The sequence below is a fragment of the Corvus cornix genome, chromosome 4 (genome assembly GCF_000738735.6).
Source record: "Corvus cornix cornix isolate S_Up_H32 chromosome 4, ASM73873v5, whole genome shotgun sequence".
NCBI classification, from domain to species: domain Eukaryota; kingdom Metazoa; phylum Chordata; class Aves; order Passeriformes; family Corvidae; genus Corvus; species Corvus cornix.
The window spans coordinates 58,534,559-58,557,248 of NC_046334.1; the positions used below are offsets into that span (position 1 = coordinate 58,534,559).

The 22,690-nt window shown below is 42.0% G+C and overlaps 2 long non-coding RNA genes across 6 annotated transcripts in view; one reads left to right on the top strand and one right to left on the bottom strand.

The window, feature by feature from the left end:
* The window catches only part of LOC104690726, a 143,359-nt gene that overhangs the window by 40,264 nt on the left and 80,405 nt on the right, over positions 1 to 22,690 (top strand). The window lies entirely within an intron of this gene.
* Positions 11,550 to 20,881, bottom strand: LOC120409933. Of its 2 annotated transcripts, none has more exons than XR_005601809.1 (3): positions 20,767 to 20,881; positions 11,881 to 12,031; positions 11,550 to 11,759 (listed from the first exon to the last, which is right to left on the bottom strand). It is a non-coding gene; the product is annotated as an uncharacterized LOC120409933 (long non-coding RNA). The 2 variants fall into 2 exon arrangements; XR_005601810.1 differs by having other exon boundaries at positions 11,881 to 12,034.

Consider the following 22,690-nt stretch of genomic DNA (forward strand, 5'->3'; position numbering starts at 1 on the left):
GCTTTTAGGATGCCGACAGGCCAAGCACCTTTGTGTAGGGCTTTCAGAGGTGCTGCTGGAAACAAGACGATGAAGGGGATGAAAGGGCAGCAGGGACATCACCCCTGCCGTCTCCCTGGGGCCAGGCTATGCAGCAGCTGAGGTGTTACTGGGGTCAATGGCAGTGGCAGAGAGATCACGGCCGTTTTCCCCTCCTGTTGAGTGGCGCATGGTAAGAGCAATGAGTTCCCTCCCCACCTCTCTGCTGCGAGCAGCACGGACACCCTTCTCTGCAGCTCGGCGTTCCTTGTTCATTACCATCTCCTTACCTCCACACCTGTTTGATATTACATATTCAGTTTGGAAATACTGTCCTTTTTGTCCCGTTTACACCATCTGTTGACACAATCCCGTGTGTGTCTGGGTAAGATCCAGCTGGCACACGCAGGAGTTGAACACATTCACATCTCCCGAACTTGCTGATTCAGGGAGGGGAGGCGGGGGGACGCACACGCTCCAGAGCCCCACACCCCGATAGCGCCGCAGCTGAGAAGCCTATCATTGCCCTCTGTGATAGTGCCAGGCGTTATCAATGCACAGCCATCCTTTCACCCCCGCCTGCCCTCCCCGCGCCCCCGCCGTGCCTGTTGTAATCAGGGGAACAATGGCAGAGGCAGAGTACCCGGCACAAAGACAACAGCTGCACTCCCGGGTCAGGCTTTGCAGCCTCCCCGCACAATGGCGATGTGTGTAACCCCATCCCACTGCCCGCCTTGGAATAATTTATTTATAGATGCAATATCTCTTTCACTGGCCTATTTAAGAATGTCTTCTCATAAATGCATGGAAATTGAAATTATTCTCTGCTTTCCCCACAAAAGATTAAGGTATCTGTTCTGTACAGATAAATAGCACAATTTTGGAGGGGAAGAGCGAGAAATGTTGTTGGAATATATGCAATAAAGGATGAGGAGAAGTTGATTAATTGTGATGTGTGCATAATTTAAAATTAAATATATTTCATTATTAGTGTCTTTGCAATAACAGGCACATGTTCAAAAATAGGAAAGAAATATTGAAGCAAGGCAAAAAAGCCCTCCTAGGCAATGAATGCTAGTCTTTCCCTGCAAGAGATGACTGGTTGCCTCTTTGGTAATAAAACCTCTTTCGCCCTCACAGACTGTGAACATGAGCATCTGCTTAGGACAGAGAATTTTCTACCATCCAGGAGACAGTGAATCATCTCTCACATGAAAATATGGTTGGTTCATTACACTGCTTGCTTCTCTTAAATACAGCATGTGCAGCTTACATATTATCTAAACGTGTAGCATGACACAAAATCAGAAATAAGGACAATCTCTGAGATCTCTAAAAAGAACTAAAACCAGTAAAAAGTTTATTCTGATAACTTCCTATAGTCAATAGTTTCAATACCCTCCCTATTTTTAATGGCATCTCTTTAATTTTTTTTTCTCTTTATTTTCACTACAACTAAGTTTAATTTTGTCTAAATCCTGATCTCTGAATGCAAACAAGTAGCAGCTTAGCACTTTCCTGTGTTAAAGGAGTTGCTTTAGGGATCAGGAACTTGGAGCGCTTCATCCATGCATGTTTTGTGTGTATGCGAACATATCTGTGTAAGGAAAGCATGACAAGATAGTCTCCAAATAGGAAAAAACTCTGGTGCTGCTAAACACTCTCCAGACCCCTCCATCAGATTTAAAAACCAACTAAAAGCTCCTTGTGATATGAAACACACTTTATTGGTCACTCTGGAAGGAATTTTTTTAAAATGAAAAACACCATATGTAACATTATCACTTGTTCTGTATAAAGTGTGCTGGAAAAATGCATGGCCTCTTTATATCATCCTCTCTTCCATCTCCTGGAGTCCACAGGAAAAGCCTCCTGACTGGCAGCTGTTTGACTGCCCTATTATCTGAGCCTGAGTCCAGTCTGGCTAATTACAGTCACTGATTACTAAACACTGAGCAGCACTGTCACCTGCCTTAGCCTGACAGGATTATACCATCTGTGCCACATGGCCAGGGTATGGAAAGCTGGTGAAAGGTCACAAAAAGGGGCAAATAACCCTTAATGGGAGGTAAATGTATGTTTACAGACGTGACAGCTGACTGTCATTAGGGTATATATACGTATTCACAGCTGAAGATACTTCTCAAGGAAGAATAAGGGGCATACGAAGTGTGGCTTTGTCAGACAGTTGAGTTTTTTTCTGCCCCAAAAATAGGTGTTATGTACTGGGAAGAGACTAAATACACTTCTGTCAGACACAGTGGAGTATCACAGGACCAAATGTTTTCTCTCCTTACCTCCCCAGACTTTGTCTGCCCAGAAGCAGCAGTTTAGAAAACCTGATCTAGTGAAGCTGGTGCAAGCCTTTTTGCAGGTGAACTGTCTGCTTTAAAGGAGCTCATTGGATCTGCTCGATTTGTATTTGCAAAGGCACCAAAATTAACCCCACTGGGCAATGAAGACTGGGCTACTCTCAGGGAGCAGTGCAGGAGCCATAAGCAGAGGGTTCCCCCTCTCCAATACCCTGCTCCAGTCCTTGTCTTGCCTCCTCATACCTGCAGTGCCTGCATGAACACTGCTCCTTCCTGCACCTCGTCTCTCACCACTGCCTACACACTTGTACCTGCCCTCTGCTCTGCCCAAGCCTCTCTTATGGCTGTTGCTTTTCTTCCCCTGCATGCTAGAAAGTCTTCTTTTTTTTCCCACGTACATGTGACAATGCACCCTTTTCACAGAAAGCTTCATGTATTACCTCTTCCTTGTTTTATGTCTCTGTGAATTTAGGTTATGACTCTCCAAAGGGTATTTGGCAACTTTTTTCTATGTATCTGGGCTGAGCCCTCCTGGGGTCAGCGAGACATAGTGTTTATTTACTGCCTCGCTGGATCATTCCAGCTCAAATCTGATCCCTCCTACACCTTGGAGGTTATCTAAGTTATCCTGAAATCACCATTATTTGTTGGCTTGGAAATTTTTTCTTGCTTACACCAGTCTCTGGAGCATTTTGCAGGCAATATACTCCCAAGAGCATCCATAAAGTGGCCTAAATCTGACAGTATATGCCTCTGGGTCCCCTCAGCTTGTCCAGGACTGTTATCTGTGGAGAGGATTGTGGTGCAAAGTCTGACATGGTCTCAGGGTTGTCAGTCTTCTGTTATCAGCTGCTCAGTGACTTCCACTATAACCTGCTGTGGCCACTCCCCCAGGTTTGGGGACTGGTGGCAGTGGGTAGGGAGCATCCTCCTCCTCACTGTATTCTGCTTGAAATATGCATATTTTTTAGCCAGAAAAACAAGCAGTCTGTGCAACTGGAAGCGATTTATTTCAGCTAAGTCATGGTGTCACACGCTTACTACCTTGCTTTTATTCTCCTTGGGTTTCTTGCCTAGGCATTCTCTTTTGCTGTCAAATTTGGATTATGTTTCTCCAGTTGCGTTCAATTCGTCTGGTCATTATTTACCAAGTATTTTAGTGTGTGATTCTAAGATAGATGTTCAATGAAAAAAGATGACTCCAAATGGCCTTGCATACATCAATTCACACCTTAAAGAAAAACACATGAATCCCCAAAAGGTGCATATATAAGTCATAACTGAAGCAGTCTTACCTTTAATGGAGTGTAATCTTTTCAGAAATCAAAATATAATTTATTTCATGTCAAATAGGTGACCAACATTTGACAGCCATGGAGTACAGGAATTTTTCAAAAGATATCAAATCAGGATGTCTAATGTTCCGAGCTTTCATAGCTGATCTCTGTGGTTTTCTAATAGTTGCTCTGTTTTGGTCTTTTTTTCTGGTGAGTTGTTTAAAATTGATCTCAGAAGCAGACACGTTCAAAAACCAACTTCATATAGGCCTGTGTGTACAAGTGTATGTATACTAGGCTGCCAGTGGAGTCAGCCACCGACACTTTGTGGGTGGCATCACCACCCAGGCTGGGACTGGGATACTGGAGCAGAGGTATGCAGTGATGATCCAGAGGACTGGGAGGAGAGGAGTGAAATGAAATTCAGTAGTACAAAATGCATGCATTTTTTCAACCAATGCTGTGACTTTCTGTTGGAAACTGAAAAGGAGCACAATTGGCATGTGATGGTAGACTTCAGTCATTGGGGTGCTACTGATGAGCTGTAGCTGTGGAAATCTCAGGTTGATTCTGAGACACATCATTTCCAGGGCAGATAGAGAAATACTGTTAACTCATTTGGTTACCAGCAGTTACCCTTTTGCCTCTTGACCCTCCTCTGGGTGAATACAGGCAGGCCTGGTGCTGCCTATGAGCCTGGTCAGCCATGCCCAGAGCAGATAAGTACGAGCTGAAGTAGGTGTGGAAAGCAGTTCTTAGGATCAACAGGGGACCTGGCAGCTTAATTTGAGAGAGACACCTTAGGGAGTGTAGCTCATTTAGCTCCTCAAGACAAATGCCGAGAGAGAAAAAGATGTGATTGCTCACTCTAAATTTATCAGTAGTGGCAAATGCCAGAGAGGGAGAGGAACTATTTAAGGTGAAGGACAATGTTGGCCTAAGAACAAATGAGTGCAATCTGGCTATGAATAAATTTAGGCTGAAAATTAGAAAATGGTTTCTAACTACCAGAGGAGTGAGTTCTCAGCTTTTTAATAGGAATTCAAGGAAACCCAATTCCTATTCGGTCCAATTTGATAATAGTATTAAAAAGCTGCCTGTGATAGGAGGGAACTAGTCTATGGTTTAGAAGGTCTCCTCCATCTCTGAGCACTGATGGATACAGGTTGACTCGATTGGAATTATATTAAGAATTTTTAAAAGGACTGAAATTGTCAAGAGAGTGTTACAAATTTTTGATTCTTTGGACTGTAATGTCTCCTCTGCATTTCTCTGCCTTTTCTACACACCTGTGAGGATAATTCCACCCCCTCCTCCCCATTTAATCACACTGGGGTATTATGAAAACACCCTCACTGTGGTATTATGAAAATATAGTATTTACTGTTTGTGTAGCACGCAGGAGTGCTGTGAGGATGAGTACCAAAGGAAAAAAAGCTGCGCTGAAATTAATAATTTTGGCTACACAGCTAGGTTTGAATTACATCTAGTAAATCATGCCTAGGGCAACACACTGAGTGAGAAGAAAATAAAATATTGAATAGTTGCTCATTAAGTGAACACCAGCTATTCCATGAACTGAATGAGGCAGGGTCCCAAGGAAAATACAGTATGTGATTTTGTAATTGAAGATTAGAAGAGGGCTGAATTAAGGTTGCACAAGATTTTCCTTATGACTTTCCAACATCAAAGACCTGGACAACCAGGGGATCAGGCCCAGCTGCATGCGTTAATGAAAGGCAGGTCCTGCTGGACCAACCTGATCTTCTTCTATGACAAGGGGACCTACTTAGACACTGAAGTGCTGGAGCAAGTCCAGTGAAGGGCAATGGAACTGGTGAAGGGTCTGGAGCACAAGTCCTATGAGGAGCAGCTGAGGCATCTGGTGTTGTTTTATCTGGAGAAAAGGAGGCTTGGGGGGGACCTTATTGCTCGCTACAACTGCCTGAGAAGAAGTGGTAGTGAGGTGGGAGTTGACTTCTTCTCTCAGGTAAAAAGTGATAGGCCCTCAAGCTGAACAACAGGAGCACCTGATTGGTTATTTGGAGAAATGTCTTCACTGAAAGGGTTGTCAAGCATTGGAACAGACTGCCCAGGGAAGTGGTGGAGTCATCATCCTGGAAGTATTTGAAAGAGATGCAGCTGTGGTGCTTAGGGACACGGTTTAATGGAGGACTTGGCAGTGCTGGGTTAACAGTTGGACTTGAGGATCTTAGAGGTCCTTTTCAACTTCAATAACTCTGTGATTCTATGAATAGCCACCCACCCTCCCATCTCGCCAGCCTGCATGCAGGGAGATGCTCTGGAGTGCACTGTGTGAATACCCCCCACAGTACTCTGCCCTTGGCACAGGCAGCTGGAAAAGAATGGGAGGGTTGCACCAGCTCACCCACAATCAGCTTCTCAGAGCCAGGGAGAGAATAGTGTTCTGTCTTGTGGAGAAATTGGGAATTTATTTCATCCCAGCTTGGAACTCATCCCGTCTCTAGAAATTCTGTATAAATGCAAGTTGGAGGAGTGATTAAAATGTTGACTGTTGAGCCAAGAAGATTGGGTAGCCCAGGCAAACTACCTTCCTGTGAATTTTGACGTGTAGGTGGCTTTGAATGTGAAGCTCAGGCTTTGTGTGTCATTTCAAGACTAGCACACAGACTGCCAAGGAGGAGCGGGTACAGTCCCAAGAACCCACATCCATTTCAAACCTTGTACTTTCCTTGAAAGCAAGAGCTTGGAACAAAGGTTGAAGGTATCAGTGAGGCAGCAAACATTCTGTCATTATTTTTCAAAAAATTGCAGCACTGTGGGTCATACTCTGAAATACCTGTCAACAGACCATCATGGTTAAGGTGAGCTATGGCTGTGGCAGGGAGAGCTGCCACTGAACAGGTGGCTGGCAGTAACTCTCCCCTGGGCACACAACACCTGATACCAGTACATATGGCTTTATTCTACTTGGAGTGTCTGGTATGCCACCATCAAATGCTGAAACAAAATCTTGCTATTTTAAAAATAGCTTTGATATAAAGGTCAAACTTCTAATGTGAAGTTTGAGCGCATCTGTTTCTTGGCACCCGATGTCTTCCTCAGCTGAGGACTGCTTCCCAGAGTGGGGATGCTCACCTCTTCCTGGACACCCTGCATTGTCAAAATCAGCACTAACAAAGCAAGTTCTGAAAATCATGACTCAAACTCCTCAAAAGTTATCCAGGAAGCATATAGTTCTCAGCCTTGGGAAATAATATTATTTATAGGCTCGCCCAGAATACTTGGCTGGATATTTTCTGTGCGAACTGATGCAAAGGAGACTGGTGTGACTGTATATACTATACAAAGGCAGACACACCCCATATTTAAAATATTCCTGGTTTACTGTAGTCAACCATATTTTCATGTTTGTTTGTCATAGCATGCATGTCTGTAATTATGTGCTGATGGCACATTCTTACTAACTGAAAATATTATCAAAAAATACAGAGCTATCTCTAGATGCAGACCTTGTTTGTGACAGCAATGTTTGCTATTGAATCACAAACCACAGAAAGCAGTGATTTGCACAAGAACGTCTAATGCATAAGAAGTGTGCTGAACACTACTTCTGCACAGGAAGAGGGAAGGAAGAAAAACATATTCATCTCAGTAGTGGTTAAACGATAGTGCAAACCAGTAATTATGTGCAAATTATGACCTTGCCCCCTTACAGTCAGCTCCTCAGTAAACATGACTGCTTTTAATTTCCACGCCCTCAGCAATAAACATCACTGTTTTCAGACTAAGTTCAATGCTTTTATTCAGATGGTTTTTTTAAATAAAAATATGTGGTTTTATACTCCAAACCTTAAATGAAATGCTGGGCTTTTTAATATTTAAGGGATTAATATTTAAATATAAAACTGGTGGCAAAAATATTAGCTTTTATAAATTTTGCTCTTTTCTTTTAAGCTTTTCTATCATTAAAAGGCATTACATACAAGTTTAGAGTTTAGGGGTTCTTTAAACATACATATTTTTCATTTTCTTTTGACATTCTGTAGTGTTTCCAAAGCTGAAGAACTGTTGAAAAGTTGTAGAAAATATTGTGATGAAAGAAATAGATGTAACGTACATGGAAATAAAATAAAAAATACAGAAAGAATGTGGGAGAAAATTGTGAAAGAAGCACATAAAATTACATTTTAAGAAACACAGGTTAAAAATACATTTTAAAAAGTAATGAAGAATCTCACTGAACTGGAATTGCCTTAATTAGTGGAACTAATTTTCTTTTTTTAATATTTCTAATTTTTCTATTTCTTTAAACAATAAGAGGCAAATAAGAACTGAACGCCAGAGCTTACATATTATCATGCATTTCAGAGTGACAAACTGTAGCTACACGCAATTATGTGCTATCAGTTGCTGAAGTGAAATTCATTATTTCCTACCTTAAGCTGTCCTATAAATTTGCTCTGCACTGTTAAGCAGATATCAAGTTCCGCCTAGAGATAGAAACACTGCTGATGAGAAAAGGGGATCTTAATAGCTACGTTTGTTGATGCTTGTATTAAACTCAAGAAACATTTTGAAGAAAAGACAGAAATCATTCTTCCATGAACAGTCACATTGCATTTTCTCAGCATTTCCCCTCTAATGTTCTCACGAAGCAGAGAGACGGGGTCATGGTTTCAGTTGCCTGGCTTGGGTTAATGCAGAGCATATTTTGATGCAGAATTGCCTAGAGCAAATCCCCTTGCACTGGATGAGCCTAAGGGGCATTGTGATAACTCGGGTAACCCCGTGCTTCAGTGGCTTTACCTGCATCGTGCTCTCCTGAGGTTTCTAGTGGCACATCCTCTGATGGCTGGAGCAGTTTCTACCTGACCCACTACGTTAATTCTTCCCAGGAAACTTCTCTGGGATCTCTCTGTGGGCTTGGCATGTGCAATGGCAGCACAGGGATGTGCCAGAGGATACACTGACACATTCCCGTGGAGCTACTCCCTATCCACGCCAGTGCTGACTACAGGTCAGTGCATTGTAACCCCCTTTTTGAGAAACAACGTGAGTCAACAGCTCCACCACAGCAGGGTTGGAGGCTTTTGTGGGTAGATGGGATTTAAATAATTGGCAGGGGCAGGAATGAAACCTGACTTAACTTGATTAAAGAGAATTCCTAGCTCAACTCTGTGCATGTGAAATGCTGCTCACTGCTGTTTTGTCTGCTAAAATCAGAAACAGGTTTACTCCTGTGACCTACCTGGAGTTCGGACACACTTTTTCCCATTAAGACACACCTTTAAATGCTTTGCAAATATCAGCAAATTCAGTTGCACAATGGGAGTTTCTGCTGGCAGACAGACTGCATCTTCAATTTTTGGATGAGGAAATAAGGCAGGATTGGTGACTGGCTCCAGGCCACATCCCCATGTCTGTGTGCCACTGGGAAGCACTGTAGAAAGACATCCAGGCTAGCATGGATTTATATCAGAATGGGGCTCCACCCTGGCTAATTAGTCTGCTGCTGGGGAGCAAGGTCTTTCCAGCAGGGCAGAGAGCTCTGCTAATGCAATCCTGCCTCCAGATGCTTCATGTGGGGATCCCATGGCTGGTCTGCAAAATGCTTCTCCAGCTCCAAGGACTTCATGAAGAATGAAGTGTGTTTTGTGGCTCGAGGACAGCATTTATGAGAACAAGTCTCTTGCAGCTGTACTGAGAGCTGAGAGCTCAGAACTCCTTTATTTTTTTTTTCCTTTTAATTTATTTATCCAATATTTATATATTTATAATTGATCAACAACAACAAAAACACAGAGATTAAATAAAAGTATCCAATCCCTAAAAATATGCAACTGTAGTTCATGACAGTGTAGTTCCAACAGGGAAGTCAGGAACTTGCTGTGACTCAAGTGGCTGATTGTAAACTACAGCATAGAGAGGGAGTGCCTGACTCAGCAGATGCCAGAGCCTTCAAAGGGATTAGAGATGTTGCCAAGGAGCTCCACCCTTTTTTTTGGTCTTTAAGTGTGTCTTAAGTTTCTTATTCTTGCATTACATTATATATGAGAAGCATGTATGCTATTGAATTGGCACATCCAGAATAGGGAGCACTTAAATGTCAGATTTTCCCAAGGGATTACAATTTGTTTTGATCTGCATATGCACGCCATTTCATCACTGCAGAATCTCTTCTCTATAGTTAATATCCCCCACCCCCTCCCCAGATTTATTAACACAGTAGATACAAACATTTCAGAATAGGTACTCTAAATAAAAAACCAACCTAAGTCTTCATTAAAAAAAATATTTACAAGCTGAGCACACTTGCACACCTCTTGGACCACAATTTCCAGTTCCCTTGCACACCTCCAGAGCTGGTGTATCACTGTGGTTCCTTTGGGAAAATGCTCCAGGGAGCCTTCTCCATTGCAAGATGAATTGCTTTCTAGGGGGCTAGACTGTTCCCCATGCCAGTGCCAACCCATTTCATAACTTCTGCCTCTGTGTAACCTTTTAAACTGAAAAGGTAAAAATGCAGGGAGTTGGTCTATGCTTAAAGAGTTTTGCTGGCATGGCAGTAGTATAATTACAACAGCAAAATCCCTACTGTGAGTTCAGTCCTACCATCAAAAGGCCTTTTTGTTGTCATAATGTAATCTGTTCAGCAAAGTGGTTTAATTCCTACCAGCGAAACAACTTTTTTTTTGCTGGTATAAGCTGTTTCTCTGCGCAGGGTGTTGGCTGTGGCAGGGCCAGTGCTGTACCTCCATTGGGTGCCAATGTGCCCAGAGGATGAGCTACCATTTTCCACCTCCCAGGGGCTGAGGCACTTGACGCTTCAATGGGATTAGAAGGCATGTGATGAGTATTGGGTCAAAAGGGAATTTCAATCCACCTTTCAGTCTGGTTCCTTTGCATAAGCCCTTTATATTTCTAAATCTGTGTCTTTACTCTGCAGATTTGTTGGCCAGGGCTGAGCTGGGTTGCCTGCATAACCCAGCACCATTTCTGACACTGAAGGAATTTTTGGACTGATACTGAGAAAAGCAATGATTTTTTTCACAGGACTGTGAACTAAACCCTCAGGTTTAATGTCCTCTGCTCTCAGCCCATCACTTTTGTAGGCAAAATTGTTTGAATGCAGCTGGGGCTTTCCATATACATAAATATACAGAATGTCACCTGCCAGTCTGTGGTGACTTGGTGACAGCTGATGCAAGGTGCCACCAGAGAAATGCAGATGCTCAAAGTGGGGTTTCACACTTACACTGTCCCCACCCCTCAGTCCTTCCCTGCTGTTTTTTTGTGGGGAGAGTGCACAAGGTTGCACTTCGCAGATCAGAAGTGGGATTTAAATGCCCTTCCTGTCACTCTGTCCTCTCCAGGGGTGAGAACTGGGGCTGGGTGGTTCACAGGGCAGTGGTGGATCAGGCCGTGGATAACATCTCTCTGATCCTATCCCCTCCCCCATGACGAAAGGCACAACCATATAAGATTGATGGCTTTTTCATAAATATATGTGGCATGTTTGTTTTTACCCACATTTTTTCTGTTTTTATTTTATTCTAATTTCAATATTCTGTGGGATTGGTACCAGAATTAATAAAATGCAGCAATAAGCATTATATTCTCTTAGCCAGCACAACCATTAACTGCTTTGGGTTTTTTTTAGTACTTGAGAAACAAATGCTACAACCTGTTTTATCAAACCTCCTGGCCCTCCCATGGCAGATCACTGGAGCCATTTTCAGGGTATCACATGCCAAAAAAAGCAGGGACAATCTGGAAGGAACAGGTGTATTGGCTTCTGTTACTGCTTGAAGGAGTAAACACCTAATTTGCTGCTCCCACAAAGGAGGTAAACATTTAGCTCACAAAAAGTTTCCTTGCTTCTGAGAAAGTCCCACTGGTGTCGACCTAAATAAATTCCAGTAGTCAATCTTTTTTTTTTGTGAAAAGTTTCCTCCCCTCTATGGCACACTGTTTTGCATTGCAACTACTTGTAAAGAGAAATGTTTTTTGCAAGCAGGTTGGACATTTTACTCTCTAGGGTGGTTTTGGCTGGCAGGAGCTGTGCTGAGGTACAGCAGTTTGGGTTGACCTTCTTCTTGCTGCTGGTGTGCTTCAGGCTTGCTGTTCTCATCAGTTGCTTTCCAGGAGACATACTTCAGTCCAAACTCTTCTCAGGATAAGGGAAGATAAAATAGAATAGAAAGTAAATTTTGCTGCTGATGAAAAAGGAGTATTTGAAGAGGTATCTTTTGAACAATCTGGGATATACAACATTTTGGAAAACCTACCAGGCTTGGTGGAGATTTATACAAGGCCAGTGCGTGAATCTGCATGTGCTCCGTGTGCATCTGGTGAGGCACCTGAACTGAGCCCGGAGGGTCCATCCTGCTTACCTCACATCGCCTACCCATTAACTTCAGACTCTCAGAGTGGAAGCAGCTGCTTAGGAAGAGTGAAGAAGAGATAGGATTTGGATCTGGGGACGTGAACACTACGTCAGAACAAAACCAACAAAAAGAGCACTATCAGTAAATTGCTCTTTTGCTTTACTTGTTGAATGCAACAAACCTGACCATCTTCATCCTGGTAACTCTTTGTCTTTCTTAGATTGCCTAATCTCCAAAAGGGCTTCATTCATATGTTTACGATACCATGGTACCTCAGAGTTAACCATCTTCATGTCTTCAAATAGATGTTTTGCTTCTTTTCAGATTATGAGATTATTTCTTTGATCTGAAAATAGGGCCAAGAGTCTACAGGGTTGTACCTTAGCAGTAGCTTTCAAAATCAGAGTTCTCATGAAATCTGACTTGCAGCAGTTGTTTTGCGTTTTTTTAATCTGATTGGTATCTAGCTCTTGTCTATCCTACACAACGTATTTCTAATACTTTAGAGTGTATCTGCAACAATTGAGTCTTTCTGAGGTTTGCATTCAGTTTGCAAATTGTACATCTGAAGCTGAAAAATAAGCTCCGTATTTCTGTGGTAAAATGAGGTTTGCCAGGCCCCTTCAGGAGCGGCAGCAGTTTTGTGGTTTGTTTCAGTTAACATGGGCTGCAGGGAGCTTGTGAACCTTTTGGTGCCCTCACTGTGACACAGCTGCCTTTCCTAGATGAGTGGATGGGTGCAAGGGTTTTGGGGTTTTTTTTTGTGGGTTTTTTTTGGTTTTGTTTTTTTTTAAATAACACCTGCAGAGAAGTGGAAAGCTCTCTGGTTTCTAGTTTTGGCCACATGATTGTAAAACAACTGTGCCAATACCATCCTTCAGGACATCTGTGAATGACTGTTTTCCACCCACTGTTCAAGTCACTCAGTTTGAGAGGTCTGTATTCTGTTGTTTAAACTCTTAAAAGGTATTTTGTTATGTCCACAGCACGCTTTTCACAAGCTTGTTGCTTTAGACAGTCGAATTATGGATGGTGATTTTTTCATAGTCCAGGATCTCAAGGTGTTCTTGTGCTTGTCTGATCCATGTTGGAGAAGGTGTGTTACAGATGGCTGGATCATTGATGTGGTCAGTCTGTGTATTTTTTTTTTCTCTCCAAGCGATGATACTTCTTTTAAATTACCTTTTTTTAGCTTTAGCCTAGCACTTTCCAATGCTGCTTAGACTCTCTTAGCTTGCCTCTCTTCCTGAAATCATGCATCTCCTTATATCTTCCAAATCGTGCATTTTTCAAGTGAAATACTTGTTTGCCAAGTAAGAATTTGCAGAGACAGGGTCTCCCTATGGGAGTGTTGAACATGTACAATTGTCAGTAGGTTTTCCAAGGAGCACCTGCCAGAGCCCTGCTGCTGCTCTACTACATGAGACAGACTGGTGCCTGGGACCAGACCTCTCTCCAGAATGGTGTTCTCTGTAGGTGGGGTGGATTTACTTTTTTAAAAATTATATATTTACTTCAAAGCAGGTATTCAATTTCTCTTGCAGTGACCCCAAAGGAAAGCTTGTTTCTTTTCACTTGCCTTCATTTATTTAGCACCTACTTCTGCTTTGGCCTGGAAGAAAGAGAAGCCACCCAAAGGTGAATTGCTGTCTGACTGCTCTTCCAGTTCTGTCGAGAACTGAAGTCCTTGTCCTGGGAAGATACTTTTGATCTCCTTCTCATCAGTTCTTCACTGAACTTATGCTCCCTCTGCTTTTTATCCCACTGATATTTCCTTTTCCTTTCAAAAATTGTTATTTATCTGTACCTTTATCTGCATAGTCCTTTACTGAGGAACAGTTACTCTCTGTTAGACAATAGTCTTCTAATATTTCTGTCATTTCCCTTAAAATAGTTGAGCTTTTTTCATTTTCCAAAATATTAAATGGCACAAAGCTATGACCTAATCCCAGAGAAAACTCACTAGAAACATTGCTTTCTCTCTGTTTCCATATAACTTTTAATACTATCAAAGAATTAACTTCCTTTCTCATTTAATCACGTGAACCTGGATTTGACTTCCCTCTTGCTTCTTATGTGACTCAGTGCTTAATATATCAGAGAAATTCAGGATTATTTTTTCAATGGTGGAGCCTTTATCAACAAAACTTCCAATTTTTGAAAGTTATCAATATTGTTTGTCACTATCTGCTTTTCATAAACCTGTTGCTCTTTATTACCTCTACTATTAGCAGTAAACTCAGGTCTTTTATCTGCTCTTCTGCGGTGCTCCTGTCAGAGCAGGAGGGATACCCCATTTGTTCTTGCAGTCGCTGGGGTAGCATCAGTTCTCTGCCAGGTAGCTGCAACTTAATGACTGCTGTACTGAAGACCAATATTAAAGGTCTGATGACCGTCTCCACCGGCTTTTAACGCTTTGAGACTACAAGTTAGCTGGACCAGTTAATTTCCATATGTTTAACCTTTTGTACCTTGATCTCACTTCTTCTTGAGTATTTCTGCCTCCGCTGCTAACCTTTCTACAGTTCTTAACAGTTAGCTGGTATGTATTTGTTACTCTCAGCTTTCAGTCTTTTAAAATTATTATCCATATTTTTAAGGTTGTTTTGTCTTTTTTTTTTTTAAGCAGGTTGACATGTTAATCACACTATTTTGTTCATTAGATTGTTTATTATTATATATATAAATATATATATATATATTTATATGTAATAAAATATATTTATTATATTCTTTTTCATCTCATTTCTTGAATTTTTCCCAGCTATAATTGAATTTTTTTGTTTAAATTTCATCTTCCAGGTGATTTTGCGCATAACAATTCCCAGCTTTGTGAACCGGGAACTTCCAAAGAGCCAAGCGTATAATTCTGTTTGCACATAATTACATCTGTTAAATGGCCTAAGCAGAAGTCAATTTCTATTCTCTGATCAGTTTTTCTGTGGCAGACTGAAATGTAAGGCAGAATTCCTTTCATATGGATACAATTTGTTCTGAGATGAAAAGTGACATATGAAATGTCTTAGGGACACTTTGGTGTTGGCAACAAGAGACACCCAGCCCACTTCACTATGCAGTCTATCGGTGCAGATTTTCGTGGTGTCATGGTTTCACCCCAGTCAGCAGCCAAGCCCCACGCAGCCCCTCGCTCACTGCATCACCAGGGGGATCTGGGAGAGAATCAGAAGGGTAAAAGCTGGAAAACTCATGGGTTGAGATAAAGACAGTTCAATAGGGAAAGCAAAAGCCACACACACAAGCAAAGCAAAACAAAGAATTAAGTCACTGCTCCCCATGGGCAGGCAGGTGTTCAGTCGTCCCCAGGAGAGCAGGGCCACATCACACATGACAATGACTTGAGAAGACAAATGCCATCACTCCAAATGTCCCCCTTTCCACCTTCTAATCTCCAGTTTTATACACTGAGCATGATGTCACATGGTCTGGAACGTCCCTTTGATCACTTTGGGTCACCTGTCCTGGCTGTGTCTTCTCCCAGCTTCCCAGGCACCCCCAACTTCCTTGCCAGTGTGGCAGTACCAAAACCAGAAAAGGCCTTGGCTCTGTGTGAGCCCTGCTCAGCAATAACAAAAACATCTCTACGTTATCAACCCTGTGTTCAGCACAAATCCAAAACATAGCCCCATGCCACCCACCGTGAAGAAAGCTAACTCCAAAAGAAGCACATTCAGCTGGGGAGATGCTTGAGGAAATGAGCACCCTGCACTCTGTTGTGATTGCCTAGGCTGGACTTTTTGTGCTTGTGCAGTTGGGGCATTCAAGGCACGTGCTTCTCAGCTGTCCATGATCTAGGAATGGAGAATGACAGAGCACCCCTGTCTGAAATTTGTACTCATTGAAACCTTCCTAAATTGGAGGTTTACCAGGATGTTCAAGTTCTTACTATGAGGATTTAGTTACCAGATTTTAATAAGATAAACTGGAGTGATTTTGTGCTCCTTTGAGGATCTCAGTCCCTTTTGTCTGTGGCCAATGCTCATATGACTGGGGTAGAGGCTATTGGTGAACTCTTCTCCAGGTGTCATAGTGATGCATTTCATTTTGTTCCAAACATCTTTATCTTGAGCTGAAAATATTCTTTTACTCCTTCTTCAATTTCCACCTTTGTGTTAGCATCATGTGCTTTGGTTTACTCAACAAGGAACTTGGAAAGTCACTTCTACTGAGATAGGGGTAGCCTGGACTCTGTCAAGCCTTCTCTCTCTTCAAGGTAAGATGAAATTCCACAAAACCAGTTACATTTCACTCACTATGTACCTCCTGATTTCTTCAACAAAAAATCAGGAATTGTCCTGTGGATAATAGCCAGCATCCTTACACACCTTCAATTTAACTTCAGAGTTGATTAATTCGGTATAATTTTAAAACAGCAGGTTTGTGCAGGAAAAGAAAGTAATTGTATAATTAAAAGTTGTATGAAGCACACAAGGAGGCTGAATTAGGATGATGCAGGCAACATCTGTTCCAGTACATTATGATTTTTGAATGCTAAATATATAATGTGCTTATATTGATTTGTGTATACATAATGTATATAGTAAGGGATTCCAAACCTTTCAATTTTATATATCCTTGTAAATTTTCATGCTGAAGTATGCATGTTTTTAGTTAAGCTTTTCCCAGACACTCTCAGAGACCCTTTAGATAAAAAAACCCCAACAAAACAACAGAGATCCTAACAATATGTGGAGTATATGAATTACCAGACAGAAAAACATGACATACAATAAAGACTTATTCAGCTATATTATTCAGTTATTTTCTGAAAATCAGATATAATATCTTTTCCTAAAAATTCTGGAATTTTCTCGTCTTGTTCAGTTTCTTGTTTTGCAGCTGACCTCACAAGTTAAAAATACTTTATCTGTGTTTGCCAATGGAGCATCCTTTGCCAGCTGAGTTGCAGCTGGAGATATGGTCTCTGCTACAGCTTAACTTTGTTGATAAGTTCCTAGTTTTTGAAATGGACTGGGAATAACTGAGGAAGCAGTGAGTAAACCCCCAGGGCACTCTCCCTTCTGCTTGAGATGGAGCTATCCCATGGCCACGAAGTCGAAGCCTTGGCACAGCCTCCCTATGTAGTTCAATCGCAGTAATTCAGCCTGGAGCTGGAGATTGTATTAGTCACAGTGCATCCTTGTTGGCAGAAAGGGCAGGAGCAAAACCAAGCATATTCCATCACTAATACCAACTTATAATAGCATGAGCTTAGCTGCAAGCAGAGAGAAGGTGGGACAGGTGATGCAGGAGAGTTGAAGCAGTCTGAAACAGGCTTGTGGCTGCTGCTGGTGGAGCCAAAGGCTTGAATTTCTGCCATCATGCATGGGGGAGGCAGCAACAAAGTGATTAATTTCTCCTTGGCAGGTGATTAATTCTCTGTGGCTTCCAAGAGAGGCTGCCAAAGCTGGACAGAAACCTGCTAAAGGTGCTCAAGTACTCCAAATGTGGAAAGTGGATGAGAAGACAGAAGTTTGCTTAAAAAAAATGAAGCCTTTACAGACCACTTGTGGGATAAGCAGAGCTGATGGATGGATGTGAGCAGGGGACCATGGTAATAATGTGCACTTTAAAGGAGTGCCAGGAACTCTTGAATTTTAATCTGAAGGCTGATGCCAAGTCTTTTCCTGATCCTGTGCAAGGTGAAGGCCGCTCCTGTTGAAACTACAGGTAGTTCTTGCATTCATTTCAGCAGGGTCAGGATGTCACTTTTCTTGAAGAAGGAATAACATTGACTGAAGGGAGGAAAGGTGTCTGGGAATAAATTAATTACCTTTTACAGTGATACATACATTATTATCACTGCCAAGCAATCCCTTGCACATAAACTTAAATTTAACATTGTTTTATTTTAGAAAAATAAAATAATAACAATCCAAACCACTGCCTGATATCATGTGTTGATAGGCTCTGAATGGCCAAATGTTTCAGTGTCTTATGGCCCATTACATTTCAGTTCGCTTTCCATTGTTGCTGAGCCAGAAAACTCCCAAGTTCTTCACAATCAAAAAAGTGCCTGCACTCAGTGTCAGCAGAGATCCAGTTCCAATACCTGCACCAGTATTAGAAATTTGGGGTTTACCTGTTGACCTGGGAGCAGAGCTGAGGAGGAGAGCAATGGAGAGAGGTGGGGTGAGGGAATGGTTAACTCTCTGCTGGATATTGGCTGGGTTTCTGGGGTTTTTTTTGTGCACACAGGCCAAGGCTCGATTTCTGGCAGTGAGGGAACTGCTGATCACATCCCTGGCTAACAGGGCCCAGAAGTGCCTTGTCACTGCCACAGGGTCATGGGCTTTTCTTGTGACTCCTGCTCATGCGTGTTGCTGGAAAATAAAACTATTCACCATGAATTCAGGAAGCAATGCTAGTTTCAAATAAGAAACAAGCACACGAGACAATAGTTTCCTTGTTGTAGAAGGTGTTGGGATAGGTGTCTTTTTTTCCACACGGGAAGGTTGTTGAAGAAAGCACAGAGATGAATGAGTAAGACATCTCATAGCATGTGGGAGTGAAGGAGTTTCTGTATGTACAAAACCGTGAAACGTTTTGTTTGTTTGTTTGGTGGGTTTTGTTTTACATAGGTTTGTATCCTTTTAGTGTCACTTTAGCTTTTTGTATTTAGTATGCCCCAGAGTGTTAACCACAGGATTGGACTTGACTCACAACATAAATGTCGTGAAACAGCAAACCTTTAACAAAGCCCCTGGCATCACTGGACATTTGGCTGTGTTTGGGAGGGGTCAGGCTGCTAAGAGATGTGTACCACAGAGCAGCAGGGCACAGTGTTACACATGCAGTTGGACACTGATGGCAATGAGGCAAGGGTTTGGGTACGCTAAATTTCACAAACATTAAATATAATTTAACAAAATCGCAAAACTGATTATCATTGAAAGATGCAACTGTGAAATATTTCAGTATCCTGAAAAGAAGCTTTTTTGAAATTATCATTCATTTAATTTTCACGCAACTTATCCTAGGATTTGTGTTAGACACAATCACAAATAATCAAGAAAGGGCAGATGAATAACAAGGTGACAGCCTTTCCAGATAATACACAGTTGTTTAGGGTAGAGGAAAACAAAACTTAAATAAAAACCCCTTAGTTTTAAGTCTATAATGAGGAGGTGCCTTTCAATTATTACAATTCAGACAAAAAAACTCCTTGGAAATTTTGTGGATAATTTTCAGATACATCTTGTATTAGTATTCAGAAGAATTATAAAGGTAAGTAGCAGCTTATATATGGTGAGAAAAATAATATAAGACTATAATAATATCGCTATTTAAATTCATGAACCCATCTCATATACTAGAAATAGTTCTGGTTGGTCTAATTAAAAAAAAGATAAAGAAAAATCAAGAAAAAAAATCCAAAACAAACAAACAAACAAAAGACACAACTCAAAAACTGTAAGACAGTCACAGTAGTTTGGCACTCTTTGGCTTGGAAAAGACAAAGTACCGTGAATGGAATAATGCATTTTTTTATAAAACCTTAGAGATATTAGAAAGAAATTTATGCAGATTGCATGCTGTTCTCTTAGTTTAACAGATTCAGAGTCACCCACACAAATTATTAAATAGAATGCAATATAAACACAAGGAAAATCTGTTCCACACTGTATGTAATTATGTAGAATTGATTGTTACTGAATGATATGGAGATAAAGAATATAAATGGCCTCAACGGTATTAAATGAAAAAGGAAAGGTCAGTCTCTCTGTGGCAAATAAACACATTGCATCCCTCAGGTGCTGAAGTCTAAGTCACAGATGGCTGGGCCGGGGAAGATGGAGAGCCCTTGTGTTCAGTGTATCCCCTGCAAGCATCAGCCGCAACCACGGGGGACAGGAGCGGCCAGTACTGTACACTGTACCCACCTGCTTGCCCATTCTGGGAGCTGCCACTTCCATATTTCTGTGTCTAGGTTTTCATTTTGGAAATTCGGGTTTGCTTACTGATTTGATAAAATCAGATCAGGCTGAATTAGAATTTCCTGTGGGACAAACCGTCCTAATTTTGTGTAATTCTTATGTTTGTGACAGGAATCAGTCTAACTTGCACTGAGGAGCAAGCCAAGCTGTGTCAAAAAGAAGTCTGTGCTTTCTTAGGGAAGAAGTTTGTCTTTAGAAGTAAATAATTTTCTCTCTGAAGTCAGTCAAGGTTATGTGTAATATTTTTGTCCCTATGTGATGTTATTGCTGACCTGAATACAAGCTGCAGGCAGTAATTTGATGCCTGAATATGGGTCTAGCTGTCAAGACCTATGCGGTAAGCAGAGCTTGGCAATACAGAATCACAGAATAAGCTGAGTTGGAAGGGTTCCACGAGGATCATAGAGTCCACCTCCCAGCCATGCACAGCATCATTTCCAAGAGTCACACCATGTGTTGCAGAGCATTGTACAAACACTTGTTGAACTCTGTCAGGTTTGATGCTGTGACCACTTCCCAGGAGAGCCTGTTCCAGTGCCCAACCACCCTCCAGGTGAAGAGCGTTTTTCTAATATCCAGCCTAAACTTCCCCTGACAGAGCTTCAGGCCTTTACCTCAGGACACTGGTCACCAGAGATCAGTGCCTGACCCTCCTCTCCCCTCACAAGGAAGCTGTAACTGCAGAGAGGTCTCCCCTCAGTCTCCTCCAGGATGAACAGACCAAGTGACCTCAGCCCCTCCTCATACAGCTTCCGCTCAAGGCCTTTCATCATCTTTGTTAAATACATTCAGCTTCAAAGGAGTGTGACAAAACTTTGAATTCTCCCCCTACCTTATTGTGTGCATATAATATGGTATCATCTGTGGGTGCATCCCAGAAACATCCTGCAGGCAGAGGGCAGCTGTGGGTGACTCCCAATACCTGCACCTGCTGGGACCAGGACCTCCTGGGCAGACACAAGGGGCAGGGCCACTGCGTACACAGGGCCACTTGTGCGTGTAAGAAATTGTCCCCGGCTTCTCCAGCAGCCTAACTTGGCCAGTGAGGGGTGTGATTGTTTACTCGAATAATTAGCCTTGCGAATAGGCACGTCTTTCCTGGGAAATGAGTTAGCAGACTAATAATAGCTTTACTCTTGGTAAAGTGGAGGCCAAAGGAGATGGCTTGTACCTTTTTAGTCCTAAAAATCCTGTATGTGGATATAGCCCAGCAACGTGTAACTCTGGAAATAGATGGCTATATTTTTCCTTCCAGTATTTCAATTCGGTTCCTAGTACTGATGTTGCAACACAGGTGGTAGAGAAACTGAGGCATGTAAGGCATCATGAACTCATCTCTACTGTGACACCGACAGGAAGCCAGGAGCATCACTGGGTAAACCAAGGGGCGTCTTCAGATCGTTAACTTAAAAAAACCCACCTGAAAACCAGACAGCCACACCCACACTGTTATTCAAAAACCAGAATATCATCAGGAAGCAGTGAGTCACCATGTGGCCACTGCCTTTTTTTCGTTACGGTGTTTCCCAAATGTACAACTTAGGCTTCCTCTTCCCTTTAGATGAAGTACCTGGTACCACTAGGTAAGCAAAAGCGGTTTTGTTTATTAGCAATAGTACTGTGCATAACAGCAAGGAGGAACATAACTTGTTTTCCTAATGTGATGGATGAGCATCCAAGGACTGGGGACAGGATCCTTAGCCTGTAAGAACTGGGGAGCTTGTAATAACAGCAAGTCTGTGCAGCGGTTTGGCTACGTGACACTGCAACCACCCAGTGTGACGCTGGAGGTGGGAAGCAGGGCCACAGCCTCTCATCTCCAGCCCCTCCTTATCCCGTGCCGGTGGAGGTGCTTGAGCAGAGGGCTGAGCCAAGCTGTGTGGGTGTAGGTATCTGCAACAACAGGTGTGTTTGGATGAGGAGGCTCAAGAAGGGCCCAAACAAGTTGCCCAACATATTTTTAATAGATTATTGCCAAAACTAAATGACAGAGAATTAGAGTTATTGCCTCAAGAAGGTCATGGAATTTGTTTATATTTTAAAACATCTTGTTAGCATATGTTGTGGCATTACTATTAAAGTAACCCATTCAGCCTAATATAATACATCTAATTATATGATGTGAGCCTCATCTGATGACTTTTGCCAATTATATCTGACAAGGATATTTTAAATGAGAGGCCATGTGTTACAGCAATTTCAGGAGATGAACACAACAGCATATGCTTTCAAAAATAAAGTATCCACTATGCTATTTGCTGTGATTAAGTACCTACCAATGCAATTTTAAGGTTGGGAAGCAGGTCTTTCTGGTTAGTGAATTATGCCAGTGCTGAGTCATTGCTGGTTTTTTTAAAGGTTTATTATGAATGAAGGGCTGGGTCAATGCCAAATTCCATGCTCCTGGCTGCTTCTTTTGTTCCCTTGCAAATTATTCAAATCCCTGGAAACAAGCATCTTAAAATGAAAACTCTGAAAGTTGCAGAAGATATATCTTAAACTCAAAAATTTGAAACAACCAGCACGAGTGACCCTGTGGACCTGAAAGGAAGATGCTACCAAAAATGACATACACCATCATATGACAAAACTATGTCACTATGTGAAAACAAAACAAAACAAGCTATTAACACTTTCTGCTGCAGAACAGAGATGTAGCCTCAAATGAGCATGCCCGGGCAGAGGATCAAAGGAATGCAAAGGCATCCTCCATTCCCTCTGAAGGTATCAGAGGGATAAGAAATGAGTAGAGATTA